Source organism: Rattus norvegicus, chromosome 3, assembly GCF_021556685.1.
Source record: "Rattus norvegicus strain SHRSP/BbbUtx chromosome 3, alternate assembly SHRSP_T2T, whole genome shotgun sequence".
NCBI classification, from domain to species: domain Eukaryota; kingdom Metazoa; phylum Chordata; class Mammalia; order Rodentia; family Muridae; genus Rattus; species Rattus norvegicus.
Window position 1 is genome coordinate 28,096,812 of NC_141536.1, and position 20,721 is coordinate 28,117,532.

Sequence of the window (20,721 nt, forward strand, 5' to 3'; positions counted from 1 at the left end):
TCAATCAATCACCTAAAGAATACCAAGAAAATCAAGAAAAAACAAATAGGTAAAGGAAACTGTTCAAATCAGAAAAACAAAAATAGAAGGAATTAAGAAAGCACAAACTGAGGGATTTTTGTAAATGGAAACTCTAGATAAGCAAACAGAAACTACAGACACAAGCATCCCTAACAGAATACAAGATATGGAAGAAAGAGTCTCAGATGTTGAAGATACTTTAGCAGAAACAGACTGATCAAAGAAAATGTTTTACCTAAAAATTTCCTAACACAAAACATCCAGGAAATCCGACACCATGCAAATCTAAGAATAATAGGACTAGAAGAAGAATCCTAGCTTAAGAACCAGAAAACACATTTAATAAAATCATGGAGGAAAAAATTTCAAACCTGAAGAAGGATATACCTATAAAGGTACAAGAAGCTTACAGAACACCAAATAGATTGGACCAGAAAACAAAGTCCCCTCAGCACATAATAATCAAAACACAACACACACACACACACACACACACACACACACACACACACACACACACAAAACAAAGAAAGGATATGAAAAGCTGCAAGGGAAAAAGGGTAAGTAACATATAGAGGCAGATCTATTAGAATTACACTGGACTTCTCAACAAAGGTTCTAAAAGCAAGGAGCAGGGCCTGGACAGAACTGCTGCAGACTCTAAGAGACCAAGATGCCAGCCCTGGCTACTACTTTAGCCACCAAACCTTTCAATCACCATAGATGGAGAAATGAAGCTATACCACGACAAAACCGAATTTAAACAGTCTATCTACATAAACGAGCCTACAGAAGAGACTAGAAGGGAAACTCTAACCAGAGAAGGTTCCTATACTCACGAAAACATAGGCAAGAAATCATCTCACAGCCGCAAAACTCAAACAAGGGAAACACACAAACATGAAATAACACACACACACACACACACACACACACACACACACCACCACCACCACCACCACCACCACCACCACCACCACCACCACCACCACCACTACCAACAACAACAACAACAAAATAACATCAGGAACAATCACTGACAATTAATATTTCTCAATATCAATGGACTCGAGTTCCCAATAAAAGGACACAGGCTAACAGAATGGATAAAAAAATGGGATCCTTCAATTGCATACAAATACACCTCAACATCAAAGCTAGACCATTACCTCAGAATGATGGGTTGGAAAATGATTTTCCAAACAAAGACACAGAAGGAAGCTGTGGAGTTACTCTAATAATTAACAAAATAAAGTTCAAACCAAAATTAATGAAAAGAGATGGAGAGGGACATTTCATATTCAAAGAAAAAATTCACTAACATGCCATTTCAATTCTTAACTTCTATACCCCAGATGCAAGGGCACACACATTTGTAAAAGAAATATTACTAAGATTCAAATTAAACATTGAGCCTCACACATTAATAGTGGGAAACTTCAACACACCCTTTTCACCATTGAACTAGTCATCTGGATGAAAATTAAACAGAGAAATAGTGGAGTTAACAGACATTATGAATCAAATGGACCTAACATATTTACAAAAAATTGCACCCAAACACAAATGAATATACCTTCTTCTCATCATCTCACAGAATGTTTTGAAAAATTGGCCACATAAGTCATGTAGCAAAGCAACTGTCAACAGAGCAAAGGGAACTGAAATAGCCTCCTGTTATTCCCTATCAGACTACCATGAATTAAATCTGGATTTACATAGGAACAGAAAGCCTACAAACTCATGGAACCTGAAAACCATCATACTGAAGAACTACAGGGTCAAGGCAGAAGTTAGGGAGAAATTAAAGACTTAGGAATCAATGAGATCAATGTACAATGGACCAAAACTTGTGGGACACAAAGTGGTGCTAGGAAGAAAGCTCATAGCACTAAGTGCCTTCATGAAAAAGGTAAAGAGATCTGACACTAGCAACTTAACAGGACATCTGAAAGCTCTAGAACAAAAGGAAGAAAACAAACCAAGAGAAGTAGACAGCAGGAAATAATCAAACTCAGGGCTGAAACCAATATAATAGAAACAAAACAAGAACAATACAAATAATCAATGAAACATAGAGTTCGTTCTTTTTGAGAAAATCAGCAAGATACACAAGATACCCTTATCCAAACTAACAGACACAGAAAGAATATCCAAGTGAAAATCAGACATGAAAAGGGGGATGTAACAGACACAGAGGAAATCCAAGGAATCATTGGGTCATATTTCAAAAATATATACGCCAATAAAACTGGAAAGCCTAAAAGAAATGGACGTTTTTTTCTAGAGGTAAGATAATAATTACCAAAGCTAAATCTAGATCAGATAAACTATTTAAGTAGATATGTAACAGCTAAGGAAATAGTAGCAGTCATTAAAAATCTAACCACCCCACCCCGCAAAAAATCTTGAGCTGGAGCTTTAGCATAGCTTTCTATCAGACTTTCAAAGCAGAGCTAATACCACACGCCTCAAATTACTACACAAAATAGAACAGAAGGGACATTGCCAAATTAATTTTATGAGACCACAGTTACACCCTGATACCCAAACCACACAAACATTCAACAAAGAAAGAGAATTACAGACCAATTTTCCTCATAAACAATGATGCAAAAATACTCAATAAAGTACTTGCAAACTGAACCCAAGAACATATCAAATATACGATCCACCATACTCAAGTAGGCTTTATCACAGAGCTCAGAGAGTCCTGTGAAGGAGGAAGAAGAACTGGAGGGTCACAGTGGCCAGGAACCCCAAGGAGATAAAGACATCAGGGATGGCCTGCAAAAATCAACTGATCGGGACTCATGGGGGCTGGCAGAGATCTGAGAATCTGTAGGGGTCTGATCTATTGTCATATATGTCATTACTGAGCAGCTCAGTGTTCTTGGGGGAATACAAAGAGTGGGGGCATAAGGAGGGAGACAGAGAGGAAGGAACCTGTCCCTGACTCTGTTGCCTGCTTGTGGGACCCTTTTCCTCCTACTGGATTGCTTCATCCAGCATTGATGTGAAGGAACACACCTGCTCTTATTGTAGCTTGATATGCAGAGTTTGATTAATGTCCCTAGAGGCATGCTCTTTTCTGAGAGAAGGCAAAGTGGGGTGGGGAGGGTGTTAAAGAAGGGGTAACTGTTCAGGATGTAATACATGAATGAATAATAAAGATAAAATAATAATAAAGGACAGCTCACTTTCTTGGTGATTCCTAAACTATACAGAAAGGTGAAACACCATGCTTACTGAAATCGGTACATGAGTTACCAAAGGAGATCGCTTTCAGCTGTTGTCCCCAGCCCTGTCCCATACTGAGGACTGACTCCAGGACACTGAACAGGCCAGGCAAGTGTTGTGTCCCTCAGCTTTATCCCCAGTCCTCTTTTTGCTTTTAATTCTAAGCCAGGATCTTGCTAAGATCGTAGGCTGGCTTTGAAGCCACTGTGCTGCTTAGGTGGGCCTTGCATTGGCAATCTTTCTGCCGCACTTCCAGAGTGCTGCATTACATGCCTGTGCCACTGGGGCAAAGTTAAGGAAACTTTTAACAGTGTCACTAACACTTCACTTCAGGATGCATAGGTTAACTCAGTATAAATAGAAAAGACATGAAAGACCAGGTTATGCAGTCACTGAGACTGAAGGTATTAACTGGTAAGAAACAGGAAGGATAATGCAAGAGTTTGTAGAGGCTTGATGACAGACAGGCTATTCCACAGCTAAGTACAAAAGCCTGCCCTTGGATAGATAGGAAAACAATAGTACACTGACAGGAAAAATAAAAAAAAGCATGGATGACAGGCCCCCAAACAGGAAAAACAACAATCTCTTAAGATTGTCAGGAGATGGGGAGATGGCCCAGTGCTCTTGCAGGACTCAAGGACTCAGTTTTGGTTCCTACTTCCCATAACAGGAGGCTACAGCACCAAATCATGACATTTAAAGTCTAATGTCAATAGTTTTGACATTGGGTAATATGGGTTGATGCTATCATTAAGAAATCAAAAGCTATGCTAATTTTAAGGATACATGGCAGTTGAATATTTAAGGATAAAATATAAGCTAAAGAAAAAATAGCAAAGATGAATAAAGTAAGGATTTTTATGGTGGTTTTTAATTGAAGGGTAGATAAGATCTGCTGCTGTTTTTATAAGAAAGCTGTTCCCACCTCTGCAGCAATAACAAGCTCAACAGTCCTAAACAGTCTTCTTACTGTATATATAACATGGTACGGCATAAGTTTTAGACACATCTCTACAAGGAATTTCAGTGACTCCTTGAGATACATGAGCTTAGTCTCATTAAAACCTGACGAGATCATATAACAAAGAGGAAATGAAGCCAAGAAGGCAGAAGAAAGATTTTGCTCAGAATGTCCATAAAGCATCATGATAAAGAAATTAGCACTAAGACCCCACTACTATAACTACAGCAATGAAAGGTGTAGGAGAAAAACAGAAAGGGAGGGGGGAGGGGGTGGGGAGGAATCTAGTACTCACTTTGAAAACATTCTAGAACACATATACTATGAGCCATACTATGAGCCATGCCTGTGTCATTCTGAGCTAGCATAATCAAACAGACACCGGCCAACAGGTTGGTCTGTCTGTCGCTCTCCTTGTGTGGCTGTGTGTGTGTGTGTGTGTGTGTGTGTGTGTGTGTGTGTGTGTGTAAGATTCAAGGATTAAGAACAGTTACTTCTCTTCCACAGGACCTAGGATAGGCTGACAGCACTCACATGATAGCTCACAGCCATCTCCAGTTCCCCTATAGGGAACTGATATCTCTTCTGACCTTTGTAAGCTTAAGCAGGTATGTAGCACATACACATAAAATCAGATACTTAAAAGAAAACACAACAGGACAGGACACAACACAATACAACACAACACAACACAACAGAAAGGACTGTAGAGTGACCTGAGACAGTACATTCTGAAAGCTCTCCTGAATGTAGTCAGGAGAGTACAAGTGCTTCAGTGGAGACAGACGTGTAGCTCTTGTGCATTCTGTAGAAAAAGTCTTTATTTTTAATTCTAAATAGTAATTTTCTCTTATATCTTACACAAAACATTTATTTCTAAGATAAGGAATAAGCCACCTACAATCTATATCAATGTAGAGATGACCTTTCAGTAATTCAATGAATGTAAGCTTTGTAACCTCATAGAATTTCCTGATGTAGTAAAGCTTTTGTATAATGAAATTCTGTCCATTGGATTTTATTATGCATTGAATAAAGTGTTTTCTCTTTAAGGTTTGGGTGTGTGTGTGTGTCTCTGTGAATGTGTATGGTACATATATGCAGATGCCCTTACAGGCCAGATGATGATTCAGGATGCCCTGAATGAGCTGTTGTAAATGGCAATTGGATCCCACCCAACCTCAGTACCCAGAAATGAACTTGGGCCATCTAGAAGGGCAGCCATTGTTCTTACTTGCCAAGTCATTCTTTTCAAATGAACAAGGTAATATTTTTGACAATGGGTATCATTGAAATAACCTAAGACCTCACATGAATTTTAGGTTTGACTGACTTCAATCATTATTTTAAAATTATGAACACTACAGTTAATTACAAGGACAGATTCATTTGTTCAGGCCTCTGGAATGTTGGATCACCTGGAATTATCTTGCTTCTGTATATGACCTTAGCTAACTGCTTTCTGTCTGTCATTCCACATGGTAATATCAAAACTTTTGTATTTGTGAGGCTGTTTACCTATTTGCTCTAAATGAGCAGAAAAATGGTGAGTATTTAATCTTTACACATGGTATAAAATAAAGCAAACAAAAAATACTTAATTGAAAATAGCAGTTCCTGAATAATTTAAAGGATTTTAGTCAGGTGGTGTGTCACCTCATTTGGAATAGCCTCCATATTCTTCCTTCCTTTCTCCCTTCCTTCCTCCCTTCCTTCCTCCCTTCCTTCCTCCCTCCCTTCCTTCCTTCCTTCCTTCCTTCCTCCCCCTCTCTCTCTTTCCCTTCTTTCCCCTTCCCTCCCTTCCATGCATCTATCCACACATTAATTTACCCACCTACCCATGCACCTACATTAAAGGCATCAAGAACAGTTTAAAGTGATTTGAAATTAACTGTGAGAACCACATGTATATAAATGATGACTGCTGTTTATTTAAAAGCATTTTATTATGTCTGCGCCTGGTGGTGCACACCTTTAATCCTAGCACTGGGGAGGCAGAGGCAGTCTGATCTCTGTGATTTTGAGGCCAGCTTGGTCTAAATAGTAAGTTCCAGACCAGGCAGTGCTGTAAGTAGTCAGACCATGGCTCAAAAACCAGCTGACCAACCAAACCTCCCGAAACCATTTTTATATTGCTGAACCTTTTCCAAATTTACTATTATATCATTGTTACTATCTTTGTTGTTAGAAAGTAATAATTATATAGGGAACTGACATTTACTTTTTATTTTGAAAACACATTTCTCATTGTTGAAGCCAACCTGACAAGCTATCAAGAGTTGAAAAAAGAAACCATTGTTAATTATTCAACAATATAAAGCAATTGTGAACTGTGTAAAGTCATTATATAACAAAATTGAGGGGACTGTCATTCTTTGCCACTAATCACCCCCAGGAGTTCACTGAGATTTTAAACAGTGATCTGAGCTGGTGCTTCTGAGCAGATACTTGGTGCTGCTTCTCACAAGGTTAGAATCTATTTTAACAAGTGAAGATGCAGAATACGTCTTAAATGCCCAGTGCTTGCTGCTGAAAGGTGGGTGGGTAAGTGAGTGGATTAATGGATGAATAGATGCATGGAAGAAGAGAGATACATGGATGGAAGATGCAGGGGAGAAAGGGAGGGAGGGAGGGAGGGAGGGAGGGAGGGAGAAAGGGAGGGAGGGAGGGAGGGAGGGAGGGAGGGAGGGAGGGAGTGAAGGATTAAGAAAGAATGAACATGAAACACACAGGGCCCTGGAGAGCCAACTAAGTACATGCGCACACCTCAGACAACTAGAGAGTAGCAGCATACAGCCAAGTGAAGAACTCACTGACGAGTTGAAAGAAAAGAATAACATCAGACCAAGACAACATAGGAGGGGGTTACCTATGCCAACTACTTGTCAAATACAGAAAGAGAACAGCCTTCCTCTGTCTTTTTCTTCCAAATATTAATTTCCTGACCAAATCCTTGTCCTAACTATGCGTTGAGAACAATGGCCAACAAAGTAGAGATTATCCCTACTGTGTCTGCACAGTATCTGAAGGTGGCAGGGCGTATAGATGGGCAGTAAAGCAACGACGAAATGAAAGTGTTGACTGCTATGATACAAAGGCAGTCCATTTCCACAGAGAAAAACAGCTTTAAATGATGTCATATGCAATACCACTGTCCTATCAACTAAACAAAATGATCACAAGTCACCATGATTTAACTATTTTATTCACTCGTGGCTGAGAACTCAGAGCCTGGTACAAAGGAGCTGCAGGCCCCAGTCCCACCTCATTTCTTCTTTTCCATCCTTTCACAACACAAAGGTACATGTTTTCCTGTGATACATATTTTCTAATGGAACCTTCTACCTTGTAGCTCATAAAGAGATGGGGTACTTAAATTCTCAGAAGAAAGCAGAGACAGTTTGCCTCTGGTGTTAGCATTTGCTGTAGTTATTTCTGGCACTGGGCAACACATGTTTTTAATAAACTTGTAAAAACAGTGTAGATCTTGCTGTAAATATGTTTTGCTTGGTAATGTAGGCTGAATATAATGATTAGATTGACAGTTGTTGGGATTCTCTCCCCCAAAAACTTATCATGGGATATAAAGAGAAATAGAACAAGGAGGCCCAGGGCAGTGACATGGTGTCAATGTTGCTGATAACCAGTTTCTGACAATGCTTGATTTTCAGTGAAACTCAACTGCTGCACTTGTTTGCAGCACTACATGTGTTGTTTAGTCTCTTAGAAATATCCAGCTCTGTGTGAAAGTAGCCTGTCTCTGTAATTAGAACCAAGCCACATAATCAGATGCCTGTCAATATTGTAGCAAGAAGCTTAAAAATAGAATAAAAGTTCAAAGTTACTGGTACAAAACTTGGAAGACGTACTACCTAAGCCAGTATTTAATTCTCATTGCTATCAATAAAGTTGAATGACTAAAAAAAATACATGTGTAAACTGGTCAAGCACATACATGGGGAAATAAAGCAGCAAGCAGGATCTAGAATACAAAGCTTGCTTCAGTAAGTCGCATACAAACGTGTCAAGATGTTAGTAAAAAGTGCATGTATTTAACAGGAGCTGAGTTTCAGCTCTGTCTGCATAAACCTCTCTAATAATATTTATTTGTTAAAAACATTTTCTTGGTAGACTTAAGACTTACACTAGCTGAGTCTATTTCATAGTGGCATGTCAGAGAGTCAATAGCAAGGGTATCAAGGGAGGCTTCCTATATCTACAGGTGGATATAATTAATTAAGCCATTTATTTAATAAACCCATAACTGTCAAAGAGTGTATTTGTCTTTGGTAATGAAGGAGAAAATAAGTTCTTAGAAAAAATAAAGCTTTAGTTTGAAAGCCAAATTTAGAACATTTATAAAGGGCACAGATCTCTGCATCAATTCACAACATCGTAATCTAGATTTGAAATGAAATGTTCCTCAGCATGGTCTCTGATTGATTCTAATAGCTGTTTGTATACTGGCCTAGTCATAGTTCTCCTCTGAACAACAGAAGTTCTTCCTAGCTACCCATGAAAGGGCTGACAAGAACTGAGAGTGTGAGCAGCCCCTCCAGGGTTGGATGGAATGGTGGGAAGAACACAATGCACTATCTCCAAGAGCAAAGACAGAGAGAGAAGGAAGCTATAGGGACAGAGATGCTAGCTCCATGGGAGATGGATTCTAATCATCAGAGCTATCAAAAGGAAACAGCTGCCTGACTAGGTAATCAGTCCCTACTCCCACAAGAAGCAAGCATTGGCTGGGCACTCACTGGGTGGAGCTGGTACAGAGTACTGAACCGATGAAAGGGGGTTCTTTTATGAGTCACTGATTACTGTAAGCAGTAATGATGACAACGTAGGGAAAGGCTTAGGAAGCACATAATAACTTACAATCTAAGAAAAAAGGAAAACTGATTTTTAAGCTCCTCCTTTCTACATTCTTGTTTCAAATGACAGTATCAAAGGCTTAATAGTTTGTTATATAACTAAAGAAACCTACTTTTCCAAAAATAGATTTAAATTCTCAGTAATTCGCTGGCTTGCTAAAATAGTCCACTTCCTTTTTAGTAAGGGCATGCATCTGTACACACATACATTTACACTCATACATATCCTTAGTGGAGTGGAGTGATTTTTCATTTCTTGGTTGTTAGAACAAAACAGAATGGTATGTGGTCCCGGTCACACATACGCATATACACAGTTTGTTTTCACTGGTGAAACATATGCCCATTATTTTCAGCTTCGCTTTTGATTTCTACTTTATCTTTAATCATCAAATATGGACTTACTTTCATTTTTTGGCAGATACATAATATTTCTCTGAATTTACCTATCAAAATCTATAGTTAATGTGTTTATAAACTATTGCCTCAAAAATACATTATATATTTCCTGAAAGTCATATTAGTATTTCTGTAGAGAAAATAGCTATAAGCATGATTATCAAGTTATATGTGTTACATATGTTACAAAGTTTGATAGCAGTTCTCCAATTGTGTAATAATTATATTACTTATCCTAACAAATAGGTATTAAAATATCCACTTATTATGGCATTATGGGCATACACGTTACAAAGCTTGATAGCAATTCCCCAATTGTGTAATAATTATAATAATTATCCTATAAAATGGGTTTTAAAATATCCACTTATTATGCTATTATGGGCATATTATAAGTCTTGGTAATTTAGATCTAATAGTCAAATTATGTATATATACATATTGTATATACATATACACATACATAATAATATACATTGCCTTACAATATGTAGTTCGTAGTACATAAATATGAATGTGTATGAACATATATATGTATATGAAGCTGAATTTTCATGAAAGCTACTCTGTATATAGTGGCTTTTGTGTGCAAGGTGAATGTAAGGTCTGGGCACATTACAAGGAGCATGTTATGCTGTGTACTATTTTCTCTGGACAGTCTAGCTGGTATAAGAAAACAAGCACACATTATCATGGACACAAAGTGGAAGGCACAGTAGCTGAAAAGGAAACACCACATGGAAAGGCAGCCATGACTGTAAGCTAGAATGCAGACTCTGGAGAGCAAGAAGGCCTTGAACCATGCTATGGGGGATGAAGAGGACCTGTGGGGCATGGTACAGGAGGGAATTGTTCTGTTGCTGATGCTAGGTCATAGGACTCATAATAGAAAATAAAGCAGGTTCAAACTTCCCTCTACTTTCCCAAAGGTCTCACTGCTTAGCCTGGCTGGCTTTGAACTTAGAGATCTGCCTCCTACGTGCTAGAAATAAAGAAATGCACCACCAGCCATGCTAGGTTCAACCTCTTTATTCTTTCACGTTGTACTTTTCTTGACAGCACTATAATTATCCCCAAATTATAATTGCCATTATATATTATAAGGTGGTTATCCCAAGCTCCTCTGTCCTCCAGCAGGAGCAGATGATAGCCACTGTCACTGCTTCATCTCTAGAATTGCACAGAACCAGAGGCCTCTGTGAGAATGCTGAGAAAATGGTAGTATGCCCAGCTCCCTCTGAGAAGTGAGAAACATTCACCTGAGTTTGACAGGAAAGTGGACAGAAGAGGACAACAAGGATAAAGTATAATGCTTTTTATGGCACCTAATTCAACTTTGTTATGTAAAACAAACACATCCAATGACCAAACTAGAAAGTCACTTAAAAAATGTTTGCAGAATTATGGAGTCAAGGAACCAGGCTTGAGGGTGGACAGACAATCTCTATACATGGGCAACAAGACTTAGCCAAAGCAAGAGTCAGTGCAAGCTGTGCTGTATGTTGCCTTCACCTGCATGCTGATTAGCCTTTAACAGCCAGAGACAGATACTGCTATTACCCAAGGTTTTAACATCAGAGAACTGGGGCACAGAAGGGGTAAGTAATTCATTCTCAGTCACACAGCTAGTAAGTGGTCCAGTGGATATCATTTCTGTTTTTGTGTCAGTGAAAACAGGAGCTTTCTCCCAAGTCGAAGAAAGAAAGCTGGACTGCGTTAGGGGAGGGAGCAAGCATGGTCACATAGAAATACTGCACATGCATATTCATGTCAAACCTGGTATTCCCAAGGAAAAATAAATTGATCAAGTATGTGCAAGGTCAGTGTTTTCATGACCAATTAATGGATCATGAAATCAATTTAGCGAGTCATGATCAGCATTTTAAAAAGAAATGTGGCAGTCAACATAAAGAAGGAAAGAAAACATTAAAGGGAATCACTCAGCTTTGTTTTCTGAGAGTCACACACACCTGCACTGGAACACTGTGTGGAATGTATTTCTTGTCACAGGTTAGGTAGCTGCGTCAGGCTGTCTACTGTCCCTCTTATGAAGAACTGGAATTTAATTCTGGTAAGGGGCAGAAAGAAGACAAGAATATAAGAGCACAAGACCCCCAGGGTTGGCTTTATGAATGCACACATCTAAACACAACTCTCCCAATTCAGTATTCAACCGCCTTAGCTGCCAGAGGCATAAGTGTCTGCCATTATTACACACACACACACACACACACACACACACCCTTCCTCCTTGTCTTGTTTCTCATTGCAGGACCCAACATGTCTACTACCAGCTCCAGCCTCCATTCCAGCACAAAGTGACAAATCAGGGCACCTGTTACTTCTGCTTCATCCAGGCAAGGGCCAGTTGCAGTTCCAAAGACCTGCTGTCGTTTAGAATGTATTGAGAACCAAAAGGAGTAACATATCTTTCAATAAGGTCTGTATTACAGTCACTCAGCAACCCCCTCTCCTCCTGGATAAAAACAAACCCCTTCTAAGCCAGGACCATGGTTCAGGGCCTTGGAAGAAGTGGCAAGAATTCAGAGAAGCCAGAATCCAAGCTTCATAGAAAAGGCTGTTCGCTTCTCCAACACATGTGAAGAGAAAAATTGTAAAGAGGACTGCACTTTCTTATGGATTCTTGCAGCCTCCCTAAGTATGAAACCTGGCAGGTGCCATGGGAGTTCCTCAGTCCCTAAGTGTGGCCTCACAATGACAAAAGATAGAAGGAGCTCAGAGAAGTTAAGAGGACAAGCCAAAAGTCACACAAACAATGAGTAGTGAGTCTCAAAGGACAAGAGTTAGCCAACATGCATGTCCTTAGATAAATATTATCAGTGTTTATTCATGAAATGTTAAAATGGGGGGGATTCAGGGTCGAAGACAATGACCATGAGGATTTTGCTTCATTACTTGACGGATGATAGGCACGGGAGGCCTGCCCGGCCCTGGGCTATGAATCTTTGCTAGTCCTGACTGAGATCTGTAGTCTCAGCTCTGAGCAATAAACCTAGGACCCAAGCTCCCAAGCCCTGAGTGAGGTATCTCACACTTTGAAGGATACCAGCTTCCACTCCAACAGGAAGATACTATTATTTTCCCCTTTCTCTGCTTGGCTTCCTTTTAAGGCAAGTTCTTCCACCCATTCTAATGCTGGCAAATGTGGTACTCACTAACTAGACATACTGAAAACACTATGTTCATTTTAAAGACACTGTTTAGCACATGTATCTGTTCATGAGATTTAATAAGGTATTTAAAAATCCAAAATTGGCCTGAAAAGCTTTAAACTATACACAAATTATGTTTGAGGGTCTTTATCTGAGAAACAACCTTTGAAAATGAGGAAGACTGAAATAAATGATAGTATGTTAATAGAATAGATGCAAAAAAACCTTCCAATTGGCCTATAAATATAAAGGAAGGTTTTTACACATCTACATAATAATTCTTGCTAAGTTCCAGAACTATTAATACATAGGTAATAATGGATGGCTGTATCCACTGAAGTCAAATACATTGCCAATCAAGTGTTGACAAACATAAGACAGAAACACAGACACACACACAGACACACACACACACACAGACACACACACACACACACACACACACACAGAGCGCGAAAGAGACAGAGAATTTTATCTTCTAAAATTGATTTTTTTGAGTTAAAAAAGGAAGAAGGAAAGTTTTATTGCTTAGTCTATTTTCCTTGTATCCTGACTGCATCCCCAAAAATGAGCATTTAAGTTTTAGCCAGGAGCCTGCTTTCTGCTCTTAATTCCACTTTAACTGGTGGATCCCTTCTAGCCAGTGACAGCTTTGGGTTGAGATTTCAATTCTTTTATTATATGAAGGAGAAATACCATACTTGGCTTTTGACTATATATATTTTTATCTTCTTCATGATTCATTGCTCTTAAAAATGTGCAAATTTCAAATGATATATGGTTAAGAAAGACGATGGTGTTAAGTATGATCACCTAAAGTTTAATAATGCCTCTTGTGAAAGCTATAATGTAGATCTGTAAAGGAAAAACTGTAAAATCAAAAGCCAATCAAGCAGCGCAAATGTCAACATATCATATTTCTGACTCAGCCTCCTAAGAATAGGGATTAAAGACCTGTACCACCCAGCTTAGCTTATGTTGACAACATAAAATCTTTTTCTCTAGTTATAGCATTGCAATGTTCTAGATTCTTAATAATTTCTGACTGGATCGACCCAGAAGCACTGTAATTTCTCTGTGTAAACTTTTGAGCTCTCAACAGTCCCATATAATGTGTCCATTTCTTCTACGTTTTATGTCTTATGAAGACAACAATCTTTTACTTTCCTCCCTCTATTCCAGCCATCCATCCTATTCCTAGTGACAATGTCCATTGTCCTAGGCCCTTTGTCTGTTACAGTCTAGGCAATCAGTACCTCAATTTAACTGTTAATCTCATCAGAAGTGATATTTGCATTATGTTTGTCTTTCTGTTTCTTGGTGTTTCCCTGAAGGTTCAATGTTAAGGGCAGAGGCAGAGGTTACCACCTCCTCTGGGCCTTTCTGTCCTGAGTGGTCAGGTGCACTGTCATCCTCAGACCTTTCTAGTCACTGGTTGCCTTGGGTGATGTCATTACCAAGTTTTTAAGAAGGCAGACCCAAGGACTCATCTTGGGGGCCAAGGTGGGTATGGTGGTGTCTGCTGCTCTGATTCATCCAGATACATGACTTTGATCTTATTATAGTTTAACTTGAGTGACAGGGTAAGGCAGCTGGTGTTGGGTGAATCCTGGTTCTGAACTACAAGGGAAGTTGCACAGTAGCCCTGTCTACTATGAAAGTCACTCTCTCATGCGTTTATGTGTTGTCCTTTGGCCTCCTATGCCCAGAATAACTTGGCACTGGTCCCTTTGTCTACACAGTCTACTCACAGCCATCTCTTGATCCTCAGCTCCAACAATCCTCATCTTCTAGAAAACTTAGGAGCCCCTTTTGATTCAACTGCATAAAAGAAACACAGACTAATTCATAAGGCTAAGGAACAGATAACATCATTCATCTTTGTATCAGAATATTTAGTATGCCATCTGGCATCCTGTGTTAGCCTCATGAATATTTGTGAAAGGAAGACTGAATTATGGGATCTTAGAAGAAAAAAATGGTAGTTTGGGGCTGGTATAAAAGTTGGATTTAATTCCTTTCCGTTGCCAAAGTCTTCCATTATTAATCCATCAGTTAATCAACTCATTTTCTCACTCTCTTCAACCTTCAGTGTGCTTCCAGTAAAGGTGGAATGAATCCAGACTCACCACCATAACAAAGATGTGTTCAACTCACCAGCTGGCCTCTCCTGTTCTTACCTGGCTTACTTCCATTCTTAGGATGGATCGTTCATTACTGTCTCCGCCAGGAACACTCTTCTACCAATTATTTGCTTTTTCTTGTCATTCAGTATGAGCTAAACAGGATCTCAAAGAAGATGTACCTTGCACCATTGATTTCCCACTACCCTATTTCTTTATTTATAGCTGTTTAGAGCATCTGAAATCATCTTCATTCATTTTAAGTTTCTATCACCAGAATATAACTTTTATTCACCACTCTGTATCTTTTTAATTTTTACATTTTTTTACAAGTTCCCAAGAAATACTAAAATAATTCCATCTAACTTTCTGATCTAGAGGATCTTGTTTCTTTGGGGAAAACAAAATAAAAGAAAAACAAAATACCAAACTTTCCGAGTTGAGTAATTGGTATCACAGGTACTTAGCTGATATAGCTTAAGTATAATTTATTTTATGCTTTTCAATCAAACACAAGGCTGAAACCACTATTAGCTATATCCACATAGTCTCAGGATCATACTTTTCTCTACAACCATAATTTATAATCTTCTCTGGTAGGCAGGAGATATTTTGCTAGCCTATAATTTTTATACCACTAGCAAACAAATGTCTCTGCATGCCTATATTGTATGACTTGTCTTTAAGAAAAGAAAATTATTGAAAATTAAGCTTTCAAAAATACCGTGGGCTCTACTCTAGAAATACTGTTAATGTCCAAGCACATAAACAGAAACAAATTAACAATTACCATTTCACAACTTTCAAAATGTTTATAAACATAAGCTTATTTCTTTCCAAAAATAAAAACATCAAGACTTTTCATTTTAATAACAATTAAGAAACTTTTTGGTAAATTATTATTGAAAAATAATTTTATTGAGCCATTAAAATAATATTATTTTGCTAACATATTGTAACCTTGAAGTTATTGCATTTTAGTGTCCTTTTAAAATATGAATACAATAAATTTAATTATTGGTGTAATCTGGAAAAACAAGTCTAGAATAATTTAAAATCACATAATTTTATTTTTAAAGCTATGAATTTAAGAACACAAAATATCTATTTGTCTGGGCAGTTGTTTTCTCATTTTACAGTGTGTATTTTACGGACAGCTTGATTTCTGTCCAGTGAGAACAGGAGATAACACTGATTATGATTCTTTCCTGGGCTAAGCTCCTGTTCGTTTTCTCCACCTCTTCACCCATTTTCTACAAATTATTTCATTAGCTAGATGACCAGAAATACAGATGAACTTCACTTAGCGAAATGATCCATTAGAGCACAGACACACGTGACTGGCGGATCCCCTCACGAAATGTTCATGCAGTCCCAGTGGCCAACAAGAGCGAGGATGAGGCAGAGCAGGTCGGCATCGGCTGGGCTTTTCAAGCTGTTTCTGCATTGTAACCCATAAGCGTAGCTCGCTTTGGCTGTGTGGCTTTCTGAAATTCTAAGAAACTTTCATTACTAACTAATGTTATAAAGGCTAAGCCACAAAATAAATATTTTGACTGGTCAGGGAACGTTTAAACTATATCTGTATTTTTGAAAACTTCTATTGTAGAATTTACAATTCCCTAACAACAAAATTTCTTCAGGGAAGGGAATCAGTGTGCCCTATTAATCTGAATAACACATTCAAGTGCCATGGAAATTAACATCTAAACTCTGATTTCAGGGTGTGCCTAATGAAAACCAGGCAGAGAAGCTAATAAGAAATTTAACACAGGGCAAATGTCATTATTGTTGTAAGAAATATACTATAATCAAAACGCTTCTGAGTCCTGGCCAATGACCTCTAGTAATAATGCTTTGTTGACCTTATTTTAAAAATAATTTTTCATTACTAATTCAGTAAAAGAGTCACCTTTTCAGTCATCAAGCATAAATAATGAAGACAAAATCAGCACCTGATTCTTCATTACAGGACAAGAAGTGACACAGACACCACCAACAAGGAAGACTCCTGGGCCAAAGCCACAGTGACCAAGGAAAATAAAAACAAACACCTTTCATATGTGAAGACATATAGTTACTTCTGGTAGAGGGAGGGGAGAGAAGGGGAGGGAAGGGGAAAGAAGGAGATGGGGGGTAGGGGGAAGATGTGGTCAAGCACTGGATAGCATTCCTTCTGTGAGACCTACATTCTTTTTTTTAGTATATATATATATATATATATATATATATATATATATATTTATTAACATGAGTTTTCGAGTGTTGTTCCCTTTCCCGGTTTCCAGGCAAACATCCCCCTAATCCCTCCCCCTCCCCTTCTTTATGGGTGTTCCCCTCCTCATCCTCCCCCCATTGCCGCCCTCCCCACAACAATCTAGTTCACTGGGGGTTCAGTCTTAGCAGGACCCAGGGCTTCCCCTTCCACTGGTGCTCTTACTAGGATATTCATTGCTACCTATGAGGTCAGAGTCCACGGTCAGTCCATGTATAGTCTTTGGGTAGTGGCTTGGTCCCTGGAAGCTCTGGTTGCTTGGCATTGTTGTACATATGGGGTCTCGAGCCCCTTCAAGCTCTTCCAGTTCTTTCTCTGATTCCTGCAACGGGGGTCCCGTTCTCAGTTCAGTGGCTTGCTGCTGGCATTTGCCTCTGTATTTGCTGTATTCTGGCTGTGTCTCTCAGGAGAGATCTACATCCGGCTCCTGTCAGCCTGCCCTTCTTTGCTTCATCCATCTTGTCTAATTGGATGGCTGTATATGTACGGGCCACATGTGGGGCAGGCTCTGAATGGGTGTTCCTTCTGTGTCTGTTTTAATCTTTGCCTCTCTATTCCCTGCCAAGGGTATTCTTGTTCCCCTTTTAAAGAAGGAGTGAAACATTCACATTTTGATCATCTGTCTTGAGTTTCATGTGTTCTATGCATCTAGGGTAATTCAAGCATTTGGGCTAATAGCCACTTATCAATGAGTGCATACCATGTATGTCTTTCTGTGATTGGGTTAGCTCACTCAGGATGATATTTTCCAGTTCCAACCATTTGCCTACGAATTTCATAAAGCCGTTGTTTTTGATAGCTGAGTAATATTCCATTGTGTAGATGTACCACATTTTCTGTATCCATTCCTCTGTTGAAGGGCATCTGGGTTCTTTCCAGCTTCTGTCTATTATAAATAAGGCTGCTATGAACATAGTGGAGCATGTGTCTTTTTTATATGTTGGGGCATCTTTTGGGTATATGCCCAAGAGAGGTATAGCTGGATCCTCAGGCAGTTCAATGTCCAATTTTCTGAGGATTCTCCAGACTGATTTCCAGAATGGTTGTACCAGTCTGCAATCCCACCAACAATGGAGGAGGAGACCTACATTCTTAACGGTCCAGAAAAGTAGCTGGCATGTTGAAAGGCAGATTGATTTCGTTCCACCTCAATAGAAAGAACAAGTCTTTTAAATTCTTATGATATCTTCACCATATTTGGAACATTACTCCTGGAGGCCATCTGTATGTTCAGATATAACACAGTCTGCACAGAAGTCCCTATAGTGGATCTCACCTGTGAGCCCAGTCTGCTCTCCCTCTTCTCTGACCAGCTGTCCATGGGAACCTACGTTTGATGAGAACTCCAGGAATATTCTCTCTATATAGCAGCACAGAAGCAGAAACTACGATATAGAAAAATTTAAGCCAGGCTTTATATGTAGCATATTATATAGTTTATGTACAGAGAGACGACACACAAATTTTAACAATTAACACTGAGGAGTGGGGCTGTGAACCTGCATACCCTTCCCATCAGTATTCCAGTGTCACTGAGGGAGAAGACACGCTTTGCTTCCAACAATCATTTGTACAACAAAAAAAACCTCTAAAAAAAACATCTGAAATAGAGCCTAGGACAGGTAAATGGTCTGAGAAAGAGCTCCATTAAAAGGACAATGACCCACATGTCCATTTGTTTGAGCCCAAGATCACTTATATGCGCTAACTTAAGAAAAAAGATATTAGGAAAGCCTGAAGAGGCCAAAGCTGGCCAGTATTTTCTACACAGGGGCAGTCAAGTTCTTCGGATTCGTGAGACAGGATCATACTCTATCTCCCGTGTCTTCTTCCAATTCCCTGTGTAGGGCAGAGGGGCCTCCAACTGCAGCTTGCTGCTCTGGCCTTCTAAATACTGGAATGGCTACCACATAGCTTACACCAGCCCAAGCTTAACATCTGACAACGCAAAAACATTTAGGTAAGCAACTGCTATTGCTTCAGTGGCATGGATTTTTTTAGTCAAAACTTAAGTCAAAACTGTAAGTGCTACAGAACACTAATCCCTGAAGATGGTGAGTCATATAAAAATAAAGTAAACACAAACAAAAACCAAGACTAACTTTTACTAGTATGAACATGTGTGTAACAGGATAGAAAGTGCTTTTGTCTGGCCGGCCCTCCACATTCACTCTGCAGCCCTGTTGGCCTGGCTCTGTGCGCTATCAAGATGGCTCAAATGGGCTGTAATTAATCTCCTTTACCCTCGAGTTTCATTTGGTTTCTACAAGGAGGGAACAATGACAGGGGAGTCACTAGTGTTAATTCTCTTGCACCTTCTCCGTCAAGTTGCAATACACTAGTGGATTCTTTTTCTCCTAAGAATGGTTCAAAACTCTCTTGAGGTTCCTTACGGTTCTTCAAGCTGCAATTCTGAGGATGGCATGTTTGGCACGAAGATGATGATACACTGTCTAAAAAGTATCAAAAAAAGTTCCTTCTTTGGTAAGACGTCTAAGATTATGAAATGAAGTTATAAATATTCAAAAGTTGAATGTAATATAATGCCACATATATTACATAAGACTGTATAAAGACATAGATGAATTAATTAGAATGCAGACCCAGGTATCAGAAAATTACAGTGCCAAAGACTGCGGTATGGAAAAAAAGAGAAGCAGACCCACAGTGTGTAATTTCTGAAGCCTACAGGGCGGTTAGGGTCTCGCAAGTGCACTGGGTGCTAATGTTAGAGGCAGAGCAGCATCTGCTCCATGGGGCCGGATCTGTGACGTTGTCTGAATGGCTTTTTCTTTTTTTCCAAAATCTCAACTTTTCTGACTCTTATTCAGCAACTTTAAACTAATAAAGCTAAGGGAAGTGTGGAGTATCTTTCTGCTTTTTACTGTACTTTCTGTACTATATATTAGATATTATATCGCCCAATAAAATGGTCACATAAAAACTTTGCTTCAGCTAGTGAGATAAACGTGAGAACAGAACTAGAAAAATGGAGAGTCGTATAATACATCCAAATGTCTCCCTACAAACCTTTAAAGTAATGTCAGTGGCAAAATGTTAACTGTAGATGACTTTAGCATTTGCAGTGGTGGCCCCTAGTTCACACGTGTACTTGGGAGCTCTTGAGTCAATTTAGCTTATTCTGAAAGCATGATTTGGAAAATTCATGAATAAAATTGCATACACCCCTACCAGCAATTTTTTTGAGAAACCATCTTTAAAAAATACAGTTATGTGTACATGTGTTTGGGAAACTGTGCTGTATATATGTATGTGTACACATGTGACTAGCATGGTGACTATGTCTGCAGATGACGTATCGTGTATGCTCTAGCACTCGGCACTATTCCTCTGAAGCTCGGTCTCTTCACACACTAGGAGGCTGGCACTCAGCAAGTCCCAGATTATAGGTAACTGAGACCACTCCTGGCTTGTTAAATGAATAGTAGAGTGTGAATTCAGGTCTTCATTGTAATCAAGGTTCTCATAACCATGGGGTCACCTCTCTAACCCCTTTAAGATTTGACTACACATGACAGTTTTTAGCCCCCAACAAAATGCCTTTTCTCACTTTAAAATATATCTCAAATACAGCACGGTATAAGCACTCTTTCTCCATCCTCTTTGGTAGAGCTGCTGCTCACACAGGGTT

General features: G+C 39.1%; 1 protein-coding gene and 1 long non-coding RNA gene across 50 annotated transcripts in view; one reads left to right on the forward strand and one right to left on the reverse strand.

The window, feature by feature from the left end:
- The window catches only part of Qtman (queuosine-tRNA mannosyltransferase), a 390,738-nt gene that overhangs the window by 104,283 nt on the left and 265,734 nt on the right, over window positions 1-20,721 (reverse strand).
- Window positions 4,620-16,852, forward strand: LOC108350367 (uncharacterized). The gene is made up of 4 exons (XR_015684310.1): window positions 4,620-4,833; window positions 5,342-5,489; window positions 11,771-11,938; window positions 16,767-16,852. It is a non-coding gene; the product is annotated as an uncharacterized LOC108350367 (long non-coding RNA).